The sequence below is a fragment of the Hyla sarda genome, unplaced genomic scaffold (assembly GCF_029499605.1).
Source record: "Hyla sarda isolate aHylSar1 unplaced genomic scaffold, aHylSar1.hap1 scaffold_884, whole genome shotgun sequence".
In the NCBI taxonomy this organism is placed as follows: domain Eukaryota; kingdom Metazoa; phylum Chordata; class Amphibia; order Anura; family Hylidae; genus Hyla; species Hyla sarda.
Window position 1 is genome coordinate 134,647 of NW_026610913.1, and position 14,004 is coordinate 148,650.

Below are 14,004 nucleotides of genomic sequence, written 5' to 3' on the forward strand. Positions count from 1 at the left end.
CTTTGGTTTCTTTCTACCTTTAAGGTTCCTTACGCTCCCTCTAGGATTTTACCTCCTTTTTCCTTAGTTTTCTAACTCATGACTTTGGGAAAAAGGGTCCCAGGTGACAAAATCAGTCGCTGAACGTCTACGTTATGCTATGCTGCAAACTAATGTCAGGAATCCATTAAAAAAGGCTCTGTCCGTGGGCATCTCCCGTACGGACGTTTGTTTCCCCTGGCCAATCTACAGAGTTTTTCAGCTTAAACCTTCAGGAAACTGAGGTAGGATAAGTGTGGGTTCTCTCTGTGCAACGACTTAATGGCTTCTTTTTTTGTAGATCTCTTTTTAAAATTCCATCTTTATTTCCATGGAGACTCTGGAGACTCTGGAGACTTAAGACTTTGGATTCCTTTTTCCTGAGTTTTCTTTGGTGCACAAAGAAAACAATTGCCTCCCCGTCGGGGAATCGAACCCGGGTCTCCCGCGTGACAGGCGGGGATACTCACCACTATACTAACGAGGAATGGGTATGGTGCTTGCCATCACGGTAACCTGCTTAAATGAAGACAGCAGCAATTTCCACCCACCAGATCTAGGCAGTAGGGAGAAAAAGGAGTTTGAGACTGGTACGGTCAAAAAAGAGGAGACGGACTGGCCCGTACGGGGATCGAACCCGCGACCTTGGCGTTATTAGCACCACGCTCTAACCAGCTGAGCTAACCGGCCATGTTGCGCATGTCGGCTGCCCCGGCCGACACCAGTGGGGATCTCACATGTGTCCCAGTCCTTAGAATAGGTACTGATAGCAGTGTGGAGAAAGGGAAGGGTGTCTCTTTCTCTGTCCTTGTCAGAGGCGACATCACGAGTGCTAGGGCTGACTGTGAACTGGGAACTGTATTCGAAACTTTATTCCACAAGAGAAGGAATCAGAAAGTATAGGAAATAACACGGCACCTGGAAGAGTTTGCAATCTAAAAGCCATAGGCCTTAGGCATGGGCTACACGGGGCCTTGTTGTAGCGCCAGTGATTGAGGGAAAGCTGCAGTCCGCATTTCAGCTGCAACTAACTCATGACTTTGGGCAAACGGGTCCCAGGTGACGAAATCAGTCGCTGACCGTTTACTTTACAAGTTATTGACTCTGGTATATGCTGTGCTGCAAACTAATGTCAGGAATCCATTGGATAAGGCTCTGGCCGTGGGCATCTCCCGTACGGACGTTTGTTTCCCCTGGCCAATCTCAGCGGGCTCCTTTCGGCATGTGGTTTCGGCCTATTCGCTCCATGGATTGGGGATATCTACAGAGTTTTTCAGCTTAAACCTTAAGGAAACTGAGGTAGGATAAGTGTGGGTTCTCTCGGTGCAACGACTTAATGGCTTCTTTTTTTGTAGATCTCTTTTTAAATTTCCATCTTTATTTCCATGGAGTCTCTGGAGACTTAAGACTTTGGTTTCTTTCTACCTTTAAGGTTCCTGACGCTCTCTCTAGGATTTTACCTCCTTTTTCCTTAGTTTTCTAACTCATGACTTTGGGAAAACGGGTCCCAGGTGACAAAATCAGTCGCTGAACGTCTACGTTATGCTCTGCTGCAAACTAATGTCAGGAATCCATTAAATAAGGCTCTGTCCGTGGGCATCTCCCGTACGGACGTTTGTTTCCCCTGGCCAATCTCAGCGGGCTCCTTTCGGCATGTGGTTTCGGCCTATTCGCTCCATGGATTGGGGATATCTACAGAGTTTTTCAGCTTAAACCTTCAGGAAACTGAGGTAGGATAAGTGTGGGTTCTCTCTGTGCAACAACTTAATGGCTTCTTTTTTTGTAAATCTCTTTTTAAAATTCCATCTTTATTTCCATGGAGACTCTGGAGACTTAAGACTTTGGTTTCTTTCTACCTTTAAGGTTCCTTACGCTCCCTCTAGGATTTTACCTCCTTTTTCCTTAGTTTTCTAACTCATGACTTTGGGAAAAAGGGTCCCAGGTGACAAAATCAGTCGCTGAACGTCTACGTTATGCTCTGCTGCAAACTAATGTCAGGAATCCATTAAATAAGGCTCTGTCCGTGGGCATCTCCCGTACGGACGTTTGTTTCCCCTGGCCAATCTCAGCGGGCTCCTTTCGGCATGTGGTTTCGGCCTATTCGCTCCATGGATTGGGGATATCTACAGAGTTTTTCAGCTTAAACCTTCAGGAAACTGAGGTAGGATAAGTGTGGGTTCTCTCTGTGCAACGACTTAATGGCTTCTTTTTTTGTAGATCTCTTTTTAAAATTCCATCTTTATTTCCATGGAGACTCTGGAGACTCTGGAGACTCTGGAGACTCTGGAGACTTAAGACTTTGGATTCCTTTTTCCTGAGTTTTCTTTGGTGCACAAAGAAAACAATTGCCTCCCCGTCGGGGAATCGAACCCCGGTCTCCCGCGTGACAGGCGGGGATACTCACCATTATACTAACGAGGAATGGGTATGGTGCTTGCCATCACGGTAACCTGCTTAAATGAAGACAGCAGCAATTTCCACCCACCAGATCTAGGCAGTAGGGAGAAAAAGGAGTTTGAGACTGGTACGGTCAAAAAAGAGGAGACGGACTGGCCCGTACGGGGATCGAACCCGCGACCTTGGCGTTATTAGCACCACGCTCTAACCAGTTGAGCTAACCGGCCATGTTGCGCATGTCGGCTGCCCCGGCCGACACCAGTGGGGATCTCACATGTGTCCCAGTCCTTAGAATAGGTACTGATAGCAGTACCTATAGGTACTTAAACCTTAAGGAAACTGAGGTAGGATAAGTGTGGGTTCTCTCGGTGCAACGACTTAATGGCTTCTTTTTTTGTAGATCTCTTTTTAAATTTCCATCTTTATTTCCATGGAGTCTCTGGAGACTTAAGACTTTGGTTTCTTTCTACCTTTAAGGTTCCTGACGCTCTCTCTAGGATTTTACCTCCTTTTTCCTTAGTTTTCTAACTCATGACTTTGGGAAAACGGGTCCCAGGTGACAAAATCAGTCGCTGAACGTCTACGTTATGCTCTGCTGCAAACTAATGTCAGGAATCCATTAAATAAGGCTCTGTCCGTGGGCATCTCCCGTACGGACGTTTGTTTCCCCTGGCCAATCTCAGCGGGCTCCTTTCGGCATGTGGTTTCGGCCTATTCGCTCCATGGATTGGGGATATCTACAGAGTTTTTCAGCTTAAACCTTCAGGAAACTGAGGTAGGATAAGTGTGGGTTCTCTCTGTGCAACGACTTAATGGCTTCTTTTTTTGTAGATCTCTTTTTAAAATTCCATCTTTATTTCCATGGAGACTCTGGAGACTCTGGAGACTTAAGACTTTGGATTCCTTTTTCCTGAGTTTTCTTTGGTGCACAAAGAAAACAATTGCCTCCCCGTCGGGGAATCGAACCCCGTTCTCCCGCGTGACAGGCGGGGATACTCACCACTATACTAACGAGGAATGGGTATGGTGCTTGCCATCACGGTAACCTGCTTAAATGAAGACAGCAGCAATTTCCACCCACCAGATCTAGGCAGTAGGGAGAAAAAGGAGTTTGAGACTGGTACGGTCAAAAAAGAGGAGACGGACTGGCCCGTACGGGGATCGAACCCGCGACCTTGGCGTTATTAGCACCACGCTCTAACCAGCTGAGCTAACCGGCCATGTTGCGCATGTCGGCTGCCCCGGCCGACACCAGTGGGGATCTCACATGTGTCCCAGTCCTTAGAATAGGTACTGATAGCAGTGTGGAGAAAGGGAAGGGTGTCTCTTTCTCTGTCCTTGTCAGAGGCGACATCACGAGTGCTAGGGCTGACTGTGAACTGGGAACTGTATTCGAAACTTTATTCCACAAGAGAAGGAATCAGAAAGTATAGGAAATAACACGGCACCTGGAAGAGTTTGCAATCTAAAAGCCATAGGCCTTAGGCATGGGCTACACGGGGCCTTGTTGTAGCGCCAGTGATTGAGGGAAAGCTGCAGTCCGCATTTCAGCTGCAACTAACTCATGACTTTGGGCAAACGGGTCCCAGGTGACGAAATCAGTCGCTGACCGTCTACTTTACAAGTTATTGACTCTGGTATATGCTGTGCTGCAAACTAATGTCAGGAATCCATTGGATAAGGCTCTGGCCGTGGGCATCTCCCGTACGGACGTTTGTTTCCCCTGGCCAATCTCAGCGGGCTCCTTTCGGCATGTGGTTTCGGCCTATTCGCTCCATGGATTGGGGATATCTACAGAGTTTTTCAGCTTAAACCTTAAGGAAACTGAGGTAGGATAAGTGTGGGTTCTCTCGGTGCAACGACTTAATGGCTTCTTTTTTTGTAGATCTCTTTTTAAATTTCCATCTTTATTTCCATGGAGTCTCTGGAGACTTAAGACTTTGGTTTCTTTCTACCTTTAAGGTTCCTGACGCTCTCTCTAGGATTTTACCTCCTTTTTCCTTAGTTTTCTAACTCATGACTTTGGGAAAACGGGTCCCAGGTGACAAAATCAGTCGCTGAACGTCTACGTTATGCTCTGCTGCAAACTAATGTCAGGAATCCATTAAATAAGGCTCTGTCCGTGGGCATCTCCCGTACGGACGTTTGTTTCCCCTGGCCAATCTCAGCGGGCTCCTTTCGGCATGTGGTTTCGGCCTATTCGCTCCATGGATTGGGGATATCTACAGAGTTTTTCAGCTTAAACCTTCAGGAAACTGAGGTAGGATAAGTGTGGGTTCTCTCTGTGCAACGACTTAATGGCTTCTTTTTTTGTAGATCTCTTTTTAAAATTCCATCTTTATTTCCATGGAGACTCTGGAGACTCTGGAGACTCTGGAGACTTAAGACTTTGGATTCCTTTTTCCTGAGTTTTCTTTGGTGCACAAAGAAAACAATTGCCTCCCCGTCGGGGAATCGAACCCCGGTCTCCCGCGTGACAGGCGGGGATACTCACCACTATACTAACGAGGAATGGGTATGGTGCTTGCCATCACGGTAACCTGCTTAAATGAAGACAGCAGCAATTTCCACCCACCAGATCTAGGCAGTAGGGAGAAAAAGGAGTTTGAGACTGGTACGGTCAAAAAAGAGGAGACGGACTGGCCCGTACGGGGATCGAACCCGCGACCTTGGCGTTATTAGCACCACGCTCTAACCAGCTGAGCTAACCGGCCATGTTTTGCATGTCAGCTGCCCCGGCCGACACCAGTGGGGATCTCACATGTGTCCCAGTCCTTAGAATAGGTACTGATAGCAGTGTGGAGAAAGGGAAGGGTGTCTCTTTCTCTGTCCTTGTCAGAGGCGACATCACGAGTGCTAGGGCTGACTGTGAACTGGGAACTGTATTCGAAACTTTATTCCACAAGAGAAGGAATCAGAAAGTGTAGGAAATAACACGGCACCTGGAAGAGTTTGCAATCTAAAAGCCATAGGCCTTAGGCATGGGCTACACGGGGCCTTGTTGTAGCGCCAGTGATTGAGGGAAAGCTGCAGTCCGCATTTCAGCTGCAACTAACTCATGACTTTGGGCAAACGGGTCCCAGGTGACGAAATCAGTCGCTGACCGTCTACTTTACAAGTTATTGACTCTGGTATATGCTGTGCTGCAAACTAATGTCAGGAATCCATTGGATAAGGCTCTGGCCGTGGGCATCTCCCATACGGACGTTTGTTTCCCCTGGCCAATCTCAGCGGGCTCCATTCGGCATGTGGTTTCGGCCTATTCGCTCCATGGATTGGGGATATCTACAGAGTTTTTCAGCTTAAACCTTAAGGAAACTGAGGTAGGATAAGTGTGGGTTCTCTCGGTGCAACAACTTAATGGCTTCTTTTTTTGTAGATCTCTTTTTAAATTTCCATCTTTATTTCCATGGAGTCTCTGGAGACTTAAGACTTTGGTTTCTTTCTACCTTTAAGGTTCCTTACGCTCCCTCTAGGATTTTACCTCCTTTTTCCTTAGTTTTCTAACTCATGACTTTGGGAAAAAGGGTCCCAGGTGACAAAATCAGTCGCTGAACGTCTACGTTATGCTATGCTGCAAACTAATGTCAGGAATCCATTAAAAAAGGCTCTGTCCGTGGGCATCTCCCGTACGGACGTTTGTTTCCCCTGGCCAATCTACAGAGTTTTTCAGCTTAAACCTTCAGGAAACTGAGGTAGGATAAGTGTGGGTTCTCTCTGTGCAACGACTTAATGGCTTCTTTTTTTGTAGATCTCTTTTTAAAATTCCATCTTTATTTCCATGGAGACTCTGGAGACTCTGGAGACTTAAGACTTTGGATTCCTTTTTCCTGAGTTTTCTTTGGTGCACAAAGAAAACAATTGCCTCCCCGTCGGGGAATCGAACCCGGGTCTCCCGCGTGACAGGCGGGGATACTCACCACTATACTAACGAGGAATGGGTATGGTGCTTGCCATCACGGTAACCTGCTTAAATGAAGACAGCAGCAATTTCCACCCACCAGATCTAGGCAGTAGGGAGAAAAAGGAGTTTGAGACTGGTACGGTCAAAAAAGAGGAGACGGACTGGCCCGTACGGGGATCGAACCCGCGACCTTGGCGTTATTAGCACCACGCTCTAACCAGCTGAGCTAACCGGCCATGTTGCGCATGTCGGCTGCCCCGGCCGACACCAGTGGGGATCTCACATGTGTCCCAGTCCTTAGAATAGGTACTGATAGCAGTGTGGAGAAAGGGAAGGGTGTCTCTTTCTCTGTCCTTGTCAGAGGCGACATCACGAGTGCTAGGGCTGACTGTGAACTGGGAACTGTATTCGAAACTTTATTCCACAAGAGAAGGAATCAGAAAGTATAGGAAATAACACGGCACCTGGAAGAGTTTGCAATCTAAAAGCCATAGGCCTTAGGCATGGGCTACACGGGGCCTTGTTGTAGCGCCAGTGATTGAGGGAAAGCTGCAGTCCGCATTTCAGCTGCAACTAACTCATGACTTTGGGCAAACGGGTCCCAGGTGACGAAATCAGTCGCTGACCGTTTACTTTACAAGTTATTGACTCTGGTATATGCTGTGCTGCAAACTAATGTCAGGAATCCATTGGATAAGGCTCTGGCCGTGGGCATCTCCCGTACGGACGTTTGTTTCCCCTGGCCAATCTCAGCGGGCTCCTTTCGGCATGTGGTTTCGGCCTATTCGCTCCATGGATTGGGGATATCTACAGAGTTTTTCAGCTTAAACCTTAAGGAAACTGAGGTAGGATAAGTGTGGGTTCTCTCGGTGCAACGACTTAATGGCTTCTTTTTTTGTAGATCTCTTTTTAAATTTCCATCTTTATTTCCATGGAGTCTCTGGAGACTTAAGACTTTGGTTTCTTTCTACCTTTAAGGTTCCTGACGCTCTCTCTAGGATTTTACCTCCTTTTTCCTTAGTTTTCTAACTCATGACTTTGGGAAAACGGGTCCCAGGTGACAAAATCAGTCGCTGAACGTCTACGTTATGCTCTGCTGCAAACTAATGTCAGGAATCCATTAAATAAGGCTCTGTCCGTGGGCATCTCCCGTACGGACGTTTGTTTCCCCTGGCCAATCTCAGCGGGCTCCTTTCGGCATGTGGTTTCGGCCTATTCGCTCCATGGATTGGGGATATCTACAGAGTTTTTCAGCTTAAACCTTCAGGAAACTGAGGTAGGATAAGTGTGGGTTCTCTCTGTGCAACAACTTAATGGCTTCTTTTTTTGTAGATCTCTTTTTAAAATTCCATCTTTATTTCCATGGAGACTCTGGAGACTCTGGAGACTTAAGACTTTGGATTCCTTTTTCCTGAGTTTTCTTTGGTGCACAAAGAAAACAATTGCCTCCCCGTCGGGGAATCGAACCCCGGTCTCCCGCGTGACAGGCGGGGATACTCACCACTATACTAACGAGGAATGGGTATGGTGCTTGTCATCACGGTAACCTGCTTAAATGAAGACAGCAGCAATTTCCACCCACCAGATCTAGGCAGTAGGGAGAAAAAGGAGTTTGAGACTGGTACGGTCAAAAAAGAGGAGACGGACTGGCCCGTACGGGGATCGAACCCGCGACCTTGGCGTTATTAGCACCACACTCTAACCAGCTGAGCTAACCGGCCATGTTGCGCATGTCGGCTGCCCCGGCCGACACCAGTGGGGATCTCACATGTGTCCCAGTCCTTAGAATAGGTACTGATAGCAGTGTGGAGAAAGGGAAGGGTGTCTCTTTCTCTGTCCTTGTCAGAGGCGACATCACGAGTGCTAGGGCTGACTGTGAACTGGGAACTGTATTCGAAACTTTATTCCACAAGAGAAGGAATCAGAAAGTATAGGAAATAACACGGCACCTGGAAGAGTTTGCAATCTAAAAGCCATAGGCCTTAGGCATGGGCTACACGGGGCCTTGTTGTAGCGCCAGTGATTGAGGGAAAGCTGCAGTCCGCATTTCAGCTGCAACTAACTCATGACTTTGGGCAAACGGGTCCCAGGTGACGAAATCAGTCGCTGACCGTCTACTTTACAAGTTATTGACTCTGGTATATGCTGTGCTGCAAACTAATGTCAGGAATCCATTGGATAAGGCTCTGGCCGTGGGCATCTCCCATACGGACGTTTGTTTCCCCTGGCCAATCTCAGCGGGCTCCATTCGGCATGTGGTTTCGGCCTATTCGCTCCATGGATTGGGGATATCTACAGAGTTTTTCAGCTTAAACCTTAAGGAAACTGAGGTAGGATAAGTGTGGGTTCTCTCGGTGCAACAACTTAATGGCTTCTTTTTTTGTAGATCTCTTTTTAAATTTCCATCTTTATTTCCATGGAGTCTCTGGAGACTTAAGACTTTGGTTTCTTTCTACCTTTAAGGTTCCTTACGCTCCCTCTAGGATTTTACCTCCTTTTTCCTTAGTTTTCTAACTCATGACTTTGGGAAAATGGTCCCAGGTGACAAAATCAGTCGCTGAACGTCTACGTTATGCTCTGCTGCAAACTAATGTCAGGAATCCATTAGATAAGGCTCTGTCCGTGGGCATCTCCCGTACGGACGTTTGTTTCCCCTGGCCAATCTCAGCGGGCTCCTTTCGGCATGTGGTTTCGGCCTATTCGCTCCATGGATTGGGGATATCTACAGAGTTTTTCAGCTTAAACCTTCAGGAAACTGAGGTAGGATAAGTGTGGGTTCTCTCTGTGCAACGACTTAATGGCTTCTTTTTTTGTAGATCTCTTTTTAAAATTCCATCTTTATTTCCATGGAGACTCTGGAGACTCTGGAGACTTAAGACTTTGGATTCCTTTTTCCTGAGTTTTCTTTGGTGCACAAAGAAAACAATTGCCTCCCCGTCAGGGAATCGAACCCCGGTCTCCCGCGTGACAGGCGGGGATACTCACCACTATACTAACGAGGAATGGGTATGGTGCTTGCCATCACGGTAACCTGCTTAAATGAAGACAGCAGCAATTTCCACCCACCAGATCTAGGCAGTAGGGAGAAAAAGGAGTTTGAGATTGGTACGGTCAAAAAAGAGGAGACGGACTGGCCCGTACGGGGATCGAACCCGCGACCTTGGCGTTATTAGCACCACGCTCTAACCAGCTGAGCTAACCGGCCATGTTGCGCATGTCGGCTGCCCCGGCCGACATCAGTGGGGATCTCACATGTGTCCCAGTCCTTAGAATAGGTACTGATAGCAGTGTGGAGAAAGGGAAGGGTGTCTCTTTCTCTGTCCTTGTCAGAGGCGACATCACGAGTGCTAGGGCTGACTGTGAACTGGGAACTGTATTCGAAACTTTATTCCACAAGAGAAGGAATCAGAAAGTATAGGAAATAACACGGCACCTGGAAGAGTTTGCAATCTAAAAGCCATAGGCCTTAGGCATGGGCTACACGGGGCCTTGTTGTAGCGCCAGTGATTGAGGGAAAGCTGCAGTCCGCATTTCAGCTGCAACTAACTCATGACTTTGGGCAAACGGGTCCCAGGTGACGAAATCAGTCGCTGACCATCTACTTTACAAGTTATTGACTCTGGTATATGCTGTGCTGCAAACTAATGTCAGGAATCCATTGGATAAGGCTCTGGCCGTGGGCATTTCCCGTACGGACCTTTGTTTCCCCTGGCCAATCTCAGTGGGCTCCTTTCGGCATGTGGTTTCGGCCTATTCGCTCCATGGATTGGGGATATCTACAGAGTTTTTCAGCTTAAACCTTAAGGAAACTGAGGTAGGATAAGTGTGGGTTCTCTCGGTGCAACAACTTAATGGCTTCTTTTTTTGTAGATCTCTTTTTAAATTTCCATCTTTATTTCCATGGAGTCTCTGGAGACTTAAGACTTTGGTTTCTTTCTACCTTTAAGGTTCCTTACGCTCCCTCTAGGATTTTACCTCCTTTTTCCTTAGTTTTCTAACTCATGACTTTGGGAAAAAGGGTCCCAGGTGACAAAATCAGTCGCTGAACGTCTACGTTATGCTCTGCTGCAAACTAATGTCAGGAATCCATTGGATAAGGCTCTGGCCATGGGCATCTCCCGTACGGACGTTTGTTTCCCCTGGCCAATCTCAGTGGGCTCCTTTCGGCATGTGGTTTCGGCCTATTCGCTCCATGGATTGGGGATATCTACAGAGTTTTTCAGCTTAAACCTTCAGGAAACTGAGGTAGGATAAGTGTGGGTTCTCTCTGTGCAACGACTTAATGGCTTCTTTTTTTGTAGATCTCTTTTTAAAATTCCATCTTTATTTCCATGGAGACTCTGGAGACTCTGGAGACTTAAGACTTTGGATTCCTTTTTCCTGAGTTTTCTTTGGTGCACAAAGAAAACAATTGCCTCCCCGTCGGGGAATCGAACCCCGGTCTCCCGCGTGACAGGCGGGGATACTCACCACTATACTAACGAGGAATGGGTATGGTGCTTGCCATCACGGTAACCTGCTTAAATGAAGACAGCAGCAATATCCACCCACCAGATCTAGGCAGTAGGGAGAAAAAGGAGTTTGAGACTGGTACGGTCAAAAAAGAGGAGAAAGGGAAGGGTGTCTCTTTCTCTGTCCTTGTCAGAGGCGACATCACGAGTGCTAGGGCTGACTGTGAACTGGGAACTGTATTCGAAACTTTATTCCACAAGAGAAGGAATCAGAAAGTATAGGAAATAACACGGCACCTGGAAGAGTTTGCAATCTAAAAGCCATAGGCCTTAGGCATGGGCTACACGGGGCCTTGTTGTAGCGCCAGTGATTGAGGGAAAGCTGCAGTCCGCATTTCAGCTGCAACTAACTCATGACTTTGGGCACACAGGTCCCAGGTGACGAAATCAGTCGCTGACCGTCTACTTTACAAGTTATTGACTCTGGTATATGCTGTGCTGCAAACTAATGTCAGGAATCCATTGGATAAGGCTCTGGCCGTGGGCATCTCCCGTACGGACGTTTGTTTCCCCTGGCCAATCTCAGCGGGCTCCTTTCGGCATGTGGTTTCGGCCTATTCGCTCCATGGATTGGGGATATCTACAGAGTTTTTCAGCTTAAACCTTAAGGAAACTGAGGTAGGATAAGTGTGGGTTCTCTCGGTGCAACAACCTAATGGCTTCTTTTTTTGTAGATCTCTTTTTAAATTTCCATCTTTATTTCCATGGAGTCTCTGGAGACTTAAGACTTTGGTTTCTTTCTACCTTTAAGGTTCCTTACGCTCCCTCTAGGATTTTACCTCCTTTTTCCTTAGTTTTCTAACTCATGACTTTGGGAAAAAGGGTCCCAGGTGACAAAATCAGTCGCTGAACGTCTACGTTATGCTATGCTGCAAACTAATGTCAGGAATCCATTAAATAAGGCTCTGTCCGTGGGCATCTCCCGTACGGACGTTTGTTTCCCCTGGCCAATCTACAGAGTTTTTCAGCTTAAACCTTCAGGAAACTGAGGTAGGATAAGTGTGGGTTCTCTCTGTGCAACGACTTAATGGCTTCTTTTTTTGTAGATCTCTTTTTAAAATTCCATCTTTATTTCCATGGAGACTCTGGAGACTCTGGAGACTTAAGACTTTGGATTCCTTTTTCCTGAGTTTTCTTTGGTGCACAAAGAAAACAATTGCCTCCCCGTCGGGGAATCGAACCCCGGTCTCCCGCGTGACAGGCGGGGATACTCACCACTATACTAACGAGGAATGGGTATGGTGCTTGCCATCACGGTAACCTGCTTAAATGAAGACAGCAGCAATTTCCACCTACCAGATCTAGGCAGTAGGGAGAAAAAGGAGTTTGAGATTGGTACGGTCAAAAAAGAGGAGACGGACTGGCCCGTACGGGGATCGAACCCGCGACCTTGGCGTTATTAGCACCACGCTCTAACCAGCTGAGCTAACCGGCCATGTTGCGCATGTCGGCTGCCCCGGCCGACATCAGTGGGGATCTCACATGTGTCCCAGTCCTTAGAATAGGTACTGATAGCAGTGTGGAGAAAGGGAAGGGTGTCTCTTTCTCTGTCCTTGTCAGAGGCGACATCACGAGTGCTAGGGCTGACTGTGAACTGGGAACTGTATTCGAAACTTTATTCCACAAGAGAAGGAATCAGAAAGTATAGGAAATAACACGGCACCTGGAAGAGTTTGCAATCTAAAAGCCATAGGCCTTAGGCATGGGCTACACGGGGCCTTGTTGTAGCGCCAGTGATTGAGGGAAAGCTGCAGTCCGCATTTCAGCTGCAACTAACTCATGACTTTGGGCAAACGGGTCCCAGGTGACGAAATCAGTCGCTGACCGTCTACTTTACAAGTTATTGACTCTGGTATATGCTGTGCTGCAAACTAATGTCAGGAATCCATTGGATAAGGCTCTGGCCGTGGGCATTTCCCGTACGGACGTTTGTTTCCCCTGGCCAATCTCAGTGGGCTCCTTTCGGCATGTGGTTTCGGCCTATTCGCTCCATGGATTGGGGATATCTACAGAGTTTTTCAGCTTAAACCTTAAGGAAACTGAGGTAGGATAAGTGTGGGTTCTCTCGGTGCAACAACTTAATGGCTTCTTTTTTTGTAGATCTCTTTTTAAATGTCCATCTTTATTTCCATGGAGTCTCTGGAGACTTAAGACTTTGGTTTCTTTCTACCTTTAAGGTTCCTTACGCTCCCTCTAGGATTTTACCTCCTTTTTCCTTAGTTTTCTAACTCATGACTTTGGGAAAACGGGTCCCAGGTGACAAAATCAGTCGCTGAACGTCTACGTTATGCTCTGCTGCAAACTAATGTCAGGAATCCATTAAATAAGGCTCTGTCCGTGGGCATCTCCCGTACGGACGTTTGTTTCCCCTGGCCAATCTCAGCGGGCTCCTTTCGGCATGTGGTTTCGGCCTATTCGCTCCATGGATTGGGGATATCTACAGAGTTTTTCAGCTTAAACCTTCAGGAAACTGAGGTAGGATAAGTGTGGGTTCTCTCTGTGCAACGACTTAATGGCTTCTTTTTTTGTAGATCTCTTTTTAAAATTCCATCTTTATTTCCATGGAGACTCTGGAGGACTCTGGAGACTCTGGAGACTTAAGACTTTGGATTCCTTTTTCCTGAGTTTTCTTTGGTGCACAAAGAAAACAATTGCCTCCCCGTCGGGGAATCGAACCCCGGTCTCCCCGCGTGACAGGCGGGGATACTCACCACTATACTAACGAGGAATGGGTATGGTGCTTGCCATCACGGTAACCTGCTTAAATGAAGACAGCAGCAATTTCCACCCACCAGATCTAGGCAGTAGGGAGAAAAAGGAGTTTGAGACTGGTACGGTCAAAAAAGAGGAGACGGACTGGCCCGTACGGGGATCGAACCCGCGACCTTGGCGTTATTAGCACCACGCTCTAACCAGCTGAGCTAACCGGCCATGTTTTGCATGTCAGCTGCCCCGGCCGACACCAGTGGGGATCTCACATGTGTCCCAGTCCTTAGAATAGGTACTGATAGCAGTGTGGAGAAAGGGAAGGGTGTCTCTTTCTCTGTCCTTGTCAGAGGCGACATCACGAGTGCTAGGGCTGACTGTGAACTGGGAACTGTATTCGAAACTTTATTCCACAAGAGAAGGAATCAGAAAGTGTAGGAAATAACACGGCACCTGGAAGAGTTTGCA

At 47.4% G+C, this 14,004-nt stretch overlaps 13 non-coding genes across 13 annotated transcripts; all 13 read right to left on the reverse strand.

The window, feature by feature from the left end:
• Nucleotides 1–634: 634 nt before the first annotated feature.
• On the reverse strand, nucleotides 635–708 carry TRNAI-AAU (transfer RNA isoleucine (anticodon AAU)). The gene has a single exon. It is a non-coding gene; the product is annotated as a tRNA-Ile (tRNA).
• Nucleotides 709–2,367: 1,659 nt separating this feature from the next.
• On the reverse strand, nucleotides 2,368–2,439 carry TRNAD-GUC (transfer RNA aspartic acid (anticodon GUC)). Its single transcript has one exon. It is a non-coding gene; the product is annotated as a tRNA-Asp (tRNA).
• Nucleotides 2,440–3,561: 1,122 nt separating this feature from the next.
• Nucleotides 3,562–3,635, reverse strand: TRNAI-AAU (transfer RNA isoleucine (anticodon AAU)). Its single transcript has one exon. It is a non-coding gene; the product is annotated as a tRNA-Ile (tRNA).
• Nucleotides 3,636–4,854: 1,219 nt separating this feature from the next.
• On the reverse strand, nucleotides 4,855–4,926 carry TRNAD-GUC (transfer RNA aspartic acid (anticodon GUC)). The gene has a single exon. It is a non-coding gene; the product is annotated as a tRNA-Asp (tRNA).
• Nucleotides 4,927–5,055: 129 nt separating this feature from the next.
• Nucleotides 5,056–5,129, reverse strand: TRNAI-AAU (transfer RNA isoleucine (anticodon AAU)). Its single transcript has one exon. It is a non-coding gene; the product is annotated as a tRNA-Ile (tRNA).
• A 1,352-nt stretch (nucleotides 5,130–6,481) lies between these two features.
• Nucleotides 6,482–6,555, reverse strand: TRNAI-AAU (transfer RNA isoleucine (anticodon AAU)). The gene has a single exon. It is a non-coding gene; the product is annotated as a tRNA-Ile (tRNA).
• A 1,210-nt stretch (nucleotides 6,556–7,765) lies between these two features.
• TRNAD-GUC (transfer RNA aspartic acid (anticodon GUC)) lies at nucleotides 7,766–7,837 on the reverse strand. The gene has a single exon. It is a non-coding gene; the product is annotated as a tRNA-Asp (tRNA).
• Nucleotides 7,838–9,249: 1,412 nt separating this feature from the next.
• Nucleotides 9,250–9,321, reverse strand: TRNAD-GUC (transfer RNA aspartic acid (anticodon GUC)). Its single transcript has one exon. It is a non-coding gene; the product is annotated as a tRNA-Asp (tRNA).
• A 129-nt stretch (nucleotides 9,322–9,450) lies between these two features.
• Nucleotides 9,451–9,524, reverse strand: TRNAI-AAU (transfer RNA isoleucine (anticodon AAU)). Its single transcript has one exon. It is a non-coding gene; the product is annotated as a tRNA-Ile (tRNA).
• Nucleotides 9,525–10,734: 1,210 nt separating this feature from the next.
• Nucleotides 10,735–10,806, reverse strand: TRNAD-GUC (transfer RNA aspartic acid (anticodon GUC)). The gene has a single exon. It is a non-coding gene; the product is annotated as a tRNA-Asp (tRNA).
• A 1,184-nt stretch (nucleotides 10,807–11,990) lies between these two features.
• TRNAD-GUC (transfer RNA aspartic acid (anticodon GUC)) lies at nucleotides 11,991–12,062 on the reverse strand. The gene has a single exon. It is a non-coding gene; the product is annotated as a tRNA-Asp (tRNA).
• Nucleotides 12,063–12,191: 129 nt separating this feature from the next.
• Nucleotides 12,192–12,265, reverse strand: TRNAI-AAU (transfer RNA isoleucine (anticodon AAU)). Its single transcript has one exon. It is a non-coding gene; the product is annotated as a tRNA-Ile (tRNA).
• A 1,422-nt stretch (nucleotides 12,266–13,687) lies between these two features.
• On the reverse strand, nucleotides 13,688–13,761 carry TRNAI-AAU (transfer RNA isoleucine (anticodon AAU)). The gene has a single exon. It is a non-coding gene; the product is annotated as a tRNA-Ile (tRNA).
• Nucleotides 13,762–14,004: the final 243 nt, after the last annotated feature.